Source organism: Odocoileus virginianus, chromosome 8 (assembly GCF_023699985.2).
Source record: "Odocoileus virginianus isolate 20LAN1187 ecotype Illinois chromosome 8, Ovbor_1.2, whole genome shotgun sequence".
Lineage (NCBI taxonomy): Eukaryota > Metazoa > Chordata > Mammalia > Artiodactyla > Cervidae > Odocoileus > Odocoileus virginianus.
In genome coordinates, this window is record NC_069681.1 from 1,851,301 (window position 1) to 1,864,083 (window position 12,783).

The window sequence follows — 12,783 nt, forward strand, 5'->3', positions numbered from 1 at the left end:
CTCCAGGAGACTCATTTCAGACTTCTGACCACCAGAACTATAGGATAATAAGTCTATGTTATTTTAAGTCCCTAAGTTTGTGGTGACTTCTCACTCTAGCAATAGGAAACTAGTACAAATGCTTTGTTTCCAGTTCTTTTAAAATTGTAAATTGGTGAACAGGTATATGGATAATTGTACAATCTAAAGATATACAACATAATAAAGAATTTACTATAAGCAAGCAGTTTATCCACAAAATTCAAGGGTATTATATCAGGAAGAAACAATCAACAAAATTAATTACATCAACAACAAATTTGTAAGCAATGAATGTTTATCTTAGAAGTAAAAGCTCATTATTACAATTAAGTTTGATATTTACTGACATAAGCTAGGTGCCAATCAAGGTCTGAGGCCCAGGTGAGTTAATCCAGGTCTATGGAGCTGAGCAGAGACCAGCAGAATATCAGCCACGAGGCCGTGATGGATGAGGGAGCGTTTCCAGAGGCAGAGCACGGAGGGTGTCCAGCACGCAGCAGAGTGCTCGGTGGAGGGGACCTGTTGGTAGGGAGAGGGCCCGCGCCCACCCCTGTGGGTAAGGTAGAGTCCTTAGGATTTTCCCAGACCCCTAGGATAGGCACGGTGATTTGCCCCGTTCAGTTCATGGCTTCATCCTTTAGGAGTAACTCAGTAATCTGCAGAAGGCAAGTAGGTTTTTCCCATTCAGAACTACAGTATAAGAATAATTGATCTCCACAATGGCCATAAAGTCAGTACAAAAAGAAGCATATGAGTAATCAGAACATGGCTTTATAAAAGAATGAAAGAATCCTAACATTTTATTTAATTGTTTGTGTCCCTTTGTTCCCTCCTTCCCCTGAGTATCATTTGTTCTTGAGTTCAATAGATAGACTGTGAAACATTTATATGAACCTATTTAACACATCTTAATTTCTTTTAACTTTCTTTACCAACAGTTTTTGTAAAAATAAGCCATAAATGTTCCAAACATTGTATTCAGTTTAAAGCAATTTACTAGCAATTTCTTAGACATGTCTTCTCTTAGAAATAAAAATGGCAAGAAGGGAGTGTTGTTAGGTAGAATTATAACTCATTTGGTAAAACAATGGACATTTGCAAAGTGCAAAATTAGTTAAATTTCATACAGACTAATCATTTCTATTTCACTGTTTTGACTTAAATAAATATACCTAACTTTTAAAACAAAATTGAAAAAAATCAGTAGCCTTAAAATCAGGTTAAATGTGCTATGATTAAATGGGGTAAGTCTTTACTTCAAGAGATAATTCAGAGAAATATTTATATACACCAAAAGGTGGTTAAATCTTAACTTGTACTTATAGTGCTCAAACCCTATTATCTTCATTTTGCAATTCTCTACAGTTAGTTAAACACATGGCTCACAATATATTAAAGAATGTTGCCCAAAAATAAGAGTTAAGTAAGCTTATGATATGATCTGGAGAAGGAAATGGCAACCCACTCCAGTACTCTTGCCTGGAAAATTCCATGAATGGGGTAGCCTGGAGGGCTACAGTCCATGGGGTCACAAAGAGTCAGACAAGACTGAGCGACTTTCTTTCTTTCTATTGTTCCTTTTGGAGGAGGAAATGGCAACCCACTCCAGTGTTCTTGCCTGGAGACTCCCATGGACAGAGGGGCCTGGTGGGGCTGCAGTCTATGGGGTTGCAAAGAGTAGGACATGACTAAGCAACTAACACACACACACACATAATATGATCAGTAAATCAAATAAAGTTGACTCCAAAAATTAAAGATAATAGGAGAAAAACTGTTTTGACAAAGAGATGATGAATCAAGAACGCTGAGTACTCAGTACTGTCTATGTTGCCATTCATGGGGTGTTTGCACCCTACAAGTAAGGCCGAGGTTGCCGCCTGACCTTGACTGTACTTACAAATTACTCAAGCCTTTGCTCCTCCTGACTTGTCTTCGAAACAGAGATATGTTTGTAAGTTGGGCTGCTGGGAGGTGTCTTGCTGGAGCCTTCCTCTGCCCTATGAGTTGATCTCCCTGGCACAGTGGTGGATCCAGGCATGATGGCACAGCCTAAGCCTTGCTGTTTATACCATCTTATCCCAGGAGAAGAACAAGTGACTAGAGATGAACCTGTTGAAACTCCACCATGATCTGAAATTTCCTTCCACAATGATGATGAAACTGAGAGGAAGTGGTCTTCAGCTTCTGCTCCCTCCACCACCCTGAAACCACCCTGGAAAAGAGCACCGATAGCTTCAAATCACCAGAGCTAAGTATCACTTTCCTCTTCTCTTCCTTAACTTCCCAGAAGCATTCAAAGCAGCTGAAAGCCTAGTCTCCCAGTTGACAATTTTGCCTTCTTAGCTTCGAGGACACCACACTCTATACTTCCCCTATTACACTGGCCATTTGTTCCGAGACTTCTTGGCTGCTCTAAATTTGGGTACTCTAGGGTTACTTCCCTGAAACTTTTTTTTTCTTACATCTATGCTCTTACTCTAGAGACTATTAAATGCTATAAATAAACACCATGTACTTGATAATGGGACCCAAGTCTTTGTCTCCAAGACTATCCTTTCATTTTTACCTATTTGATGTCTCTCTCAGATGTCTTTGGAATTTCAGACCAACCACGGTGAAACATACTTTGTGATTCTCACACTGTATGCATCCCCCAACCTAAACTATCTGCTTCCCTCTCAGTTTTCTCCACCTGAGGAAACTCCACCCTCAACCCAGACCTAGCTGGTAGCATGAAAAATATAGGCATCATCCGTAATGGCTATTATTCTCTTGGCTTCCAAATCAACAAGACTTGTCAATCTACCTCCAAAACATACCCGAAACCCACTCCCTTCTCTCTAAATCCATTTCAGTTCAGTCAGTTCAGGTGCTCAGTCACGTCTGACTCTTTGCAGCCATGGACTGCAGCATGCTGCCTCCATTATTATCCTAATTCCAATATCACCCTAATTCAGGACACTCTCATCTCTTACCTGGGCCACTGTAGTACCTTCTCACTGGTCATTCCACACCTCCTCTGTGTTCAGTCACTTCTTGCCGCAGCATCATCTGGCTTCTTGTCATTCAGATTTAGTTTAAATTTTATCTCCTCAGAGGAATTTTCCACACCCAGTCATCCCATCCAGCTTTAAACTTTTCTCTTTCTTTCTTGCTCTCGCCTTAACTTAGTGACTCAAAATAGGAGCCTGTGCTCCATGTCTTGCTCATCATGTGCCTGTAACATCTAGTACAGAATATTGACTTGATAAAATTTTGAAGGAATGACTATGCTCCCTAAAGCTTCTCTAAGTTTAAATCTCTTTAAATCATAAACCTCTGTGTATTTCACAGTAGCTCTCTATGCTTCCAAACCAAGTCATTAGCCTTGCCCCCATCATAATTTCATTGCCCTGTTTCTAAGAAGTACCCAAGTTCACAAAACTGAAGTCTCTATCTTTCACTTACTGATTTGAAACGTTCTTTATACATCAGAATATTACCTTCTGTCAAGCAAATTGCATTTTTTCCAATTTTATTGTTGATATTTTAAATTTGTCAGTGGGTTTTGATGTTTTTAATCTGTTTGTTACTGTAAAAGTGTTTATGTTACTGTCTTTAATGTTGTGCTTAGAAATATTTTTTCTTACCAGAGATTATATGAATATTGATTTATTGCTGTCTGGTATTGTTTTGCAACTTGTTGCACTTAATTCTTAATTCCTATGGAAATTGTTTCATTGTCAGGTGGGAGGTAAGGATTCAATTTTATTTTTTTCCAAATGATAAACCAGTTGTCCCAATACCAGTTATTCATAAGTCCATCCTTTTGCCAGCAATGGGAACTCGAGGCAGATTGTGTGGTAATTAAGAGAATGACTCTGAGTTCGGAGACCACGGATTAAAACCAGGCTGATCCTCTTTTTCTGTTTTGCATATAGGGTTATCGTTACCATCTTTCTAAATTCCATATATATGTGTTAGTATACTGTAATGAGGGATCGGGTGGAGAGGGAGGTGGGAGGGGGGACCGGGATGGGGAATACATGTAAATCCATGGCTAATTCATTTCAATGTATGACAAAAACCACTGCAATGATGTAAAGTAATTAGCTTCCAACTAATAAAAATAAATGAAAAAAAAAAAGGCTGATCCTATTATGTATATGTTGTCTATTATTTCTAAAGCTCAATTTCTTTGTCTGCGAAAATAGAGTAATAGTAATAACTACCTCAAAGAGTTGTGGTGCAAATATTGTGAAATACTCAGCATGATTCATGAGACATGGAAGCTACATTACTCTTCTTGTCAATGTTAGTATTATTATTCTTATACTTACCTTTTTAATATCTGGTAGGGTAACTCCCCATGACCATTTTTTTCTTAATGTTTTTCTTAATCTAACCTTTCAACTTCAAATGGAATTTTGGTTTAAATTGTATTGAATATTTAGATTATATTACCTATATAATCACCACATATGTAACATATAGTCTTCCCATCCAGGAACACAATGTATCTGTCTTTTTTTCATGTCTATTTTAAAGAGCTGTGCTTTCTCTTTCTTTTTTCATTCTTATTAACCTTATTTATAGACAATTTATATATTTTTATTGTTATTTTAAATGGAATCTCTTTTGTCACTATGTTGTCTATTTCATTAGTTGTATTTAAAACTCTATCATTATTTAAAGACTTTTTTCTGAATTTGTAGTCATAACCTCTCTTTACTAATGATATTTATTTCTCTTTTTCTCTCTTTTTTCATTGGTCAGACTTTATGATGTTTACCTGTATCACTGACCTTTTAAAGATGTTATATATCAACTTTATTTTTGTTTCATTTATCTTACTTTTCCTATTTTAGTTCATTTTTTTCCTTAAAGACTTATTAATTCTTCCTGCTTTCTTTTGGCTTATGTTTTTGGAGTTTTTCCCCAACATTTTTGTTGTGAGTATTATTTAACTGAAATATAGCTTTGGCTATATCACATTCCCCTGGGATGTTCTCATTGTTAATTTCTAATTTGTAAGAAACTTTCATTTCTGGCAACTCTAAACTAGAATATTTAACATGCCTGTGGAAAACAACTAAACAACTTCCTGAAAATGTTATTGATTAAACTACTGGCATCCACATATATTTATGTCTTGCCCACTTAATAGTTTCAGTTTTTTCCATACACTCAAAAATAAACTCAAAATAAATTAAAGACCTAAATGTGAGACCGGACACTATACAGAACACCCTCTGACATAAATTAGAGAAATATCTTTCTTGATCCACCTTCCAGAAAAATGGAAATAAAAACAAAAATAAACAAATGGCTCTTACTTAAACTCAAAAGCTTATGCACAGCAAAGGAAACAATAAACAAAATGAAAAGACAATTCACACATTGGGAGAAAATATTTGCAAATGAAGTGACCGATAAGAGATTAGTATCCAAAATTTACAAACAGCTTATGATACTTAACAGCATCAAAACAAATAGCCCAATTAACAAATGGGCAGAAGACCCAGACATTTCTCCAACGAAGACATACAGACAGCCAAGAGACACATGAGATAATGTTCACCATGACTAATTATTAGAGAAATGCAACCACAGTAAGATATCACCTCCCACCAGCCAGAATGGCTATCATCAAAAAATCTACAAACAATAAATGCTGGAAAGGTCGTGGAGAGAAGGAAACCCTCTTACACTGTTGGTGGGAATGTAAATTGGTACAGCCACTATGAAGAACAGTATGGAGGTTCCTTAAAGAACTAAAAATAGAGCTACCATATGACCCTGCAATGATCCTCTTGGGAATATATCTGGAGAAAAACATGATCCAAAAGGATATGTATGCACCTTAATGTTCATTGCAGCACTGCTTAAAGTAGCCAAGACATAGGAGCAACCTAAACGTCCATCGACAGAGGAATGGATAAAGAAGATGTGGTACATATATGCAGTGGAATTTTATTCAGCCATTTAAAAAGAATGAAATAATGCTGTTAGCAGCAACATGGGTGTACCTAGTGATTGCCATACTTAAGGAAGTAAGACAGAGAAGGAGAAATATCACATGACATCCCTTATATGTGAAATCTAAAAAGAAATGATACAAATGAACTTATAAAACTTAGAGAATGAACTTATGGTTGCCAGGGGGAAGGGAGAGTTAGGGAGTTTAGGATGGATATGTACTCATGGTTGTATTTAAGATGGATAACCAACTAGGACCTACCATATAGCACATGGAACTCTGCTCAATGTTATGTGGCAGCCTGGATGGGAGGGGAGTGTGGGGAGTAGATGCATGTATGGCTGAGTCCCTTTCCTATTTACCTGAAATTATCATAGCATTGCTAATTGGCTATACTCCAATACAAAATACAAAGTTTAAAAAAAAGTTTCAATTTTTACTTTTAATTATCCTCTGGGAATTTATAATTTTAGATGTGTATTTGTTATCCCTTTCTGTGTAACAAACTACCACAACTCAGTGGTTTAATATGTCACTTATTTATTTAATTTATTTTTGGCCATGCCAAAAGCTACCCACTCCAGTATTCTGGCCTGGAGAATTCCATGAACTGTATAGTCCATGGGGTCTCAAAGAGCCTGACACAACTGAGCGACTTTCACTTTCACTTTTGCTTATGGGATCTTAATTCCCTGATCAGGGATTCAATCTGGGCCCCCGAAGTGAAAGCAATGAGTCCTAACCACTGGACCACCAGGGGATTCCCACAACATACATCTATTGTCTCAGTTTCCATAAATCAGGAGGCCAACATGGCTTAGTTGACCCTCTATTCATGGTTCCACCGGGCTAAAGTTAGGTGTCAGGCAGGCTGTGATTTCCTCTGGAATTTGGTATTCTCTTCCAAGTTTAAATGGCTTTTGGTAAACGTACTTCCTGTGGTCCTGAGGACCATCTTTCTTCCTAGTTGTCATCTAAGAGTCATTCTCAGCTCAGACAGGTCCCTGTCAGTTTCCTGCTATGTTGTCTTCTTAGAGGGCCTCTAACTACAGAGTTTTGCTTCTTTAAGGCCAGCAGAAGACTCTCTGACATCTAAACACTTTATTTAAGTGTTCAGCTGATTAGGTCACACCCATTCAGCATAATATCCCTCCTGGCTAAAATCAACTAATTAGAGACCTTAATAACAGGCACAAATCTATTCACTCCCCCATCAGATAATCTAATCTAATCAAACTGTGATACCCATCATATTCACAGGTCCTGTCCATAATCAAGTATAGTAGATTATACAGGGAGTGTACACTGACAGACAGGAACCTTGGGGGTCATCTTAGAATTCTACCTAATTCTATTTGAAGTTAAGTGAAGTATCTCAATTTTTATCCAGAAAACATCCATAACACCACTTGAATAATTCTTTTTTTAGTAGGTTTCAGGTTTCACATTTATCATATATTAATTTATAACATGCATCTCAGTATCTATATGGCTCTATTTCTGGAATTTTATTGATTTGTATGAAGACTTTGTAATATTTTAATATCTAGTTTCAGTTCATTCAGTCATGTCTGATTCTTTGAGACCCCATGGACTGCAGCGCACCAGGCTTCCTTGTCCATCACCAACTCCTGGAGTCTAAACAAACTCATGTCCATTGAGTCAGTGATGCCATTCAACCATCTCATCCTTTGTTTTCCCCTTCTCCTCCCACCTTCAATCTTTCCCAGCATCAGGGTCTTTTCCAATGAGTTAATTCTTCACATCAGGTGGCCAAATTATTGCAGCTTCAGCTTCAGCATCAGTCCTTCCAAAGAATGTTCAGGACTGATTTCCTCTAGGATGGACTGGTTGGATCTCCTTGCAGTCCCAGGCCTCTCAAGAGTCTTCTCCAACACCACAGTTTAAAAGCATCAATTCTTCGGCTCTCAGCATTTTTATAGTCCAACTCTCACATCCATTCATGACTACTGGAAAATGAGATAAAGTTAGTTCTGTCTCACTATTCTCTTTTAAAAAGAATTTTGATATTTTATTCTTGATTTTCTAATTTTCTATGTAAAATTTAGGAACAACTTGTCTAGAAAAAAATTAATTTATTGTATTTTTATTAGGGCCACATTAAATTAGCAAATCAATTTAGAGGAATCCAATTTGAATGCTAATCAAGCATACAATATGTCTTTTCATTAATTCAAGTGCTCTATATATGTCTTTTCTTTGTATTTAAATGTTTTATTCATAGAGACCTTGCAAACTTATGAAAAAAATGGGTTTTGGGTTTTGATTTTTTCCACTCTTGGCATAGTTCCAATAGTTCCAATCGGAGTTATCTCTTTTTTAAGGTTATATGAAATTCCTGTAAAATTGTCTGGACCTGGTAATGTTTTTAGAAGATCATGTTTTGACAACTGTTATATCTTTTTGAAAATTGGTCTGTTTATATATTCATTCATTTTTATGGTAATTTATTCATTCTATCCAGGTTTTTTGATTTGTTTGCACGGAGCTAAGCAGAGTAATCTCAGAATTCTTGAATGTCCTCCCTTCTGTCATTACTTTCCTACTGTCATTTTTCAATCTATATAGTTATACTTTCCTTGTATATTTCCTTCAGTTGACTCATTTATGTACTCTGTTATTTTCCACAAATACTGAGGTTTGGATTTATTTATCACTTCAATTTTCTGTTTTTTAAAATTCATTAATTCTGTTTTTATCTTTACTAATATATCCCTCTGTGTTTCTTAAGTTTATCTGTTTTTCTTTTTCTAACTTTTAAGTTGATAGCTTAGCTCATTTCTTTTTCTTTTTTTTTTTAACTTTTATTTCTTTATTTTTGGCTGCACTGGGCCCTCATCACTGTGCATGGGCCTTCTCTAGTTGCCGTAAGCAGGGGCTACTCTCTGATTGCGCTGCATGGGCTTCTCATTGCGGTGGCTTCTCTTGTTGCGGAACACAGACTCCAGGGCGCACCAGTCTCAGGGGTGGTGGCACACAGCTTTAGTTGCCTCTCAGCATGTGGAATCTTCCCAGACCAGGGATTGAACCCGTGTCACTGACATTGGCAGGTGGGTTCTTAACCACTGGACCACCAGGGAAGTCCTTACATTGGCAGGTGGGTTCTTAACCACTGGACCACCAAGGAAGTCCTTATTTCTTTGTTATTTTTATTTATTTATTTATTTTTTAAATATTTCTGGCCATGGAGCAAACGATGTGGGAAATGGCTTTTGCGGGTGATTAAATGCTGGGGTGATGTGGCAGCTTCCATCTGTGGCTGTGAGTCCCAGTCACCTGACCACAGAGAGATATCTGGCCAAGAGTCCATCTGCAAGCCCGGATTCTGAGGGTGGTGGGCAGTGAGCAGTCACACCCAGGATATTTCTTTTCTTTTTTTTTTTTTTTTTTATTAGTTGGAGGCTAATTACTTCACAACATTTCAGTGGGTTTTGTCATACATTGACATGAATCAGCCATGGTATTTCTTTTTTAAAGTAATGTGAATATTTAAGGCTATGCCTTTTTTGAGCACTTACATATGGTTCTCATTATCCTTATCTCTGCATTTTAGAAATTCTTCAACTACAATGGGTAGCTATTATTTGACCCATGACTCAGGTTGTTAAAAATTATTTATGTTATCAGAAGAAAGAACCATTTTATTTTTTGTTTCTAGTTTTATTTTATGGTAATCAAATACACTGATTGATGAACACACTATTGTCTAATTGTAAACAATATTCATGACTGCCTCTTAGGCATTTGAAAACAAGATGTAGTTTTTTTTCATGGACAGATTTCAAGATGGATGAATTTGACTTTTTAAATAATGTTGTTTAGGTATTTTAAGATCTTAGGATCCTATAGTAATATATTTTGGGGCATTTCTTTTTGTAATTTCTATCATTTGTGCCTTATGAATTTTACTGCTAACTTGATTACTGCATAGATTTTCATAACTTTTTTATGTTCATTGTCAATTGTCCTCTTTGGCATAAAAAAGAACACTTTATATTATGCCATCTATCTTGAATTTCATTTTATTTGATACTGATGTTGCAAGACTTAATTTCAACTCTCGTAAATTTTACATATGTCTTCTGCATACAGTGGAAAGTTAAGTTTTGCTTTTTTATCTGAAAATGTTTTTTTCTTTTAATCATGAGTTAACTCATTTATATATGAGCACACGATAGATATGGTTGGCCTTAGTTCTCTCATTTTTTTCTATGCAGCATTACTTGATGACAGTTGTTTTTAAAAGTCTTTCCAATGTAATTTGTTTACTTTTGTGAGGATATTTTTGGTTTAAGAAGACCTTGTTTTTCCTTCTCTGTTTACCATTTTAAAAACAGTATTAATTCTCTATGAGAAATGATGAAAATATTATAGTATTTTCTAATCTTGTTTCCTTTCATCCCTTTGTGCCCCACTATGTCAACACAATTATATTTCTTACTGTTTGTTAGATTTTCTTTTACTTTCAGTATTTGCCTGTCAACTTGAAATAATATCCAGTGGCTTAGAGATACTGTTTGTGTTCAGTCATTTCAGTCGTGTCCAACTCTTTGCGACCCTATGGACTGTAGCCTGCCAGACTCCTCTGTCCATGCGATTTTCCAGGCAAGAATACTGGAGTGGGTTGCCATGCCCTCCTCCAGGGAAACTTCCCAATCCAGGAATCAAACTTGAGTTTCTTATGTCGCCTGCATTGGCACGCAGGGTTCTTTACCACGAGTGCCACCTGGGAAGCCCCCAATTTTGCCTGGAAATGTCTTCAACTCATCACTTGCCTAGGCCATTCAGATCTCAGCTCAACTCTCATATTATACTGGATTTATGTGTATTTCCTTAGCTTCTTTATTTCTAAATTGTGAGAAAATACAATTTAGATCTATTTTCTGTCTCCATAGACTCCTTAATTGTTTTGGTCTCATTATTAGTTCCATAGTTAGAATACTTCATTCTCATTGCAAGTTCTTATGCTACTGTTTCCCTAGTCATTATAAATTGATAAAGTTTATCTTCAATAATTTTCTCAATAAGGGCCATATATATATGGCTACACATATATTCCCTGGTGGCTCAGATGTCAAAGAATCTGCCTGTAATGCCGGAGACCCAGGTTTGATCCCTGGGTCAGTAAGATCCCCTGGAAGAGGGCATGGCAACCCATTCCAGTATTCTTACCTGAAGAATCCCATGGACAGAGGAGCCTGGTGGGCTATAGCCCACTGGGACTGCAAAGAGTCAGACACAAACTAAAGTGAGTTAGCATGCAAACACACACACACACACATATATCCATTCTTTTTCAGATTTATTTCCCATATGATTACTATAGAATATTGAATAGAGTTCCCTGTGCTACACAGTACATCTTTGTTAGCCATCTTTTTTATAAATAGTAATATATATATATGTTAATCTCAATCTCCTAATTTATCACTTGCCCTGGTGCATGTGTGTGTGTTCAGTCCTGTCTGACTCTTTGTAACCCTATGGGCTGTAGCCTGCCAGGCCAGGCTCCTCTGTCCATGGAATTCTCCAGCAAGAATACTGGAGTTGGTTGTCATTTCCTCCTCCAGGGGAATCTTCCTGACTCAAGAATCGAACCTGCATCTCTTGTGTCTCTTGCATTCTCCTGCACTGGCAGGTATATTCTTTACTACTGAGCCACCTGGAAAGCCTGTCACTTGCCCCTATGTTTCCCCTTCAGTAACCATAAGTTTGATTTCGAGGTCTGTAAGTTTGTTTCTTTTTTGTTAAAAAGAAGTTCATTTGTTTCATTTTTATTAGATGCCACATGTACCATATGACATTTGTCTTTCTTTGTCTAGTTTATTTCCCTTGGTATAATAATCTCCAGGTCCATCCATGTTGATGCAAATGGCAATATTTTTGTTTTTATGACAGAGTAATATTCAATTGTATATATGTACCATGTCTTCTTTATCTATCCCCCTGTTGATAGACATTTAGGTTGCCTCCATGTCCTGGCTACTGGAAAAAATTGTGCTGCAATGAATATTGGGATGTATGTATATTTTCTAACTGTGGTTTTCTTTGTAAATATGTCTAGGAGTGGGATTACTGGGTCATACAGTATGTCAGTTTTTAGTTTATTAAAAAACCTCCATACTGCTCCCCATAGTGGTTGTACCAGTTCACATTCCCACCATTACAGAAGGGTTCCCTTCTCGACACACACCCTCTCCAGCATTTATAGTTTATAGGTTTTTTGTTGATGACCATTTGACCATTGTGAGGTATACCTCATTGCAGATTTTATTTGCATTTTTTTAATAATTAGCTATGTTGAGCATCTTTGCAAGTGTTTTTTGGCCATCTGTATACCTTCTTTGGAGAAATGTCTATTTAGATCTTCTGCTCACTTTTTGATTGAGTTATTTGCTTCTTTGATTGAGCTGCTTGAGCTGTTTGTGTATTTAAGAGATTAACCCCTTGTCTGTCACTTCATTTGCAAATATTTTCTCCCATTCTGAGAGTTTTCCTTTCACTTTGTTTACAGTTTCCTCTGCAGTGCAAAAGCCTTCAAGTTTAAGTAGATCTCATTTACTTATTTTTGTTTTTAATTTCTTTATTCTAGGAGGTGGATCCAAAAACATACCGTGGCGATTTATGTCAGAGTGTTCTGCCTATGTTTTCTTCTAGGAGTTTTCTAGTATCTACCCTTACACTTAGGTCTTTAATCTGTTTTGAGTTTACTTTTGCGTGTGATGTTAGAAAGTGCTCTAATTTCATTCTTTTATGTGTAACTGTCCAATTTTCCCAGC

General features: G+C 36.7%; 1 pseudogene; it reads left to right on the plus strand.

Moving 5' to 3' along the window:
• The first annotated feature begins 420 nt into the window (after positions 1-420).
• Positions 421-12,783, plus strand: part of LOC110137535 (ubiquitin carboxyl-terminal hydrolase 10-like) — a 43,254-nt pseudogene continuing 30,891 nt past the window's right edge.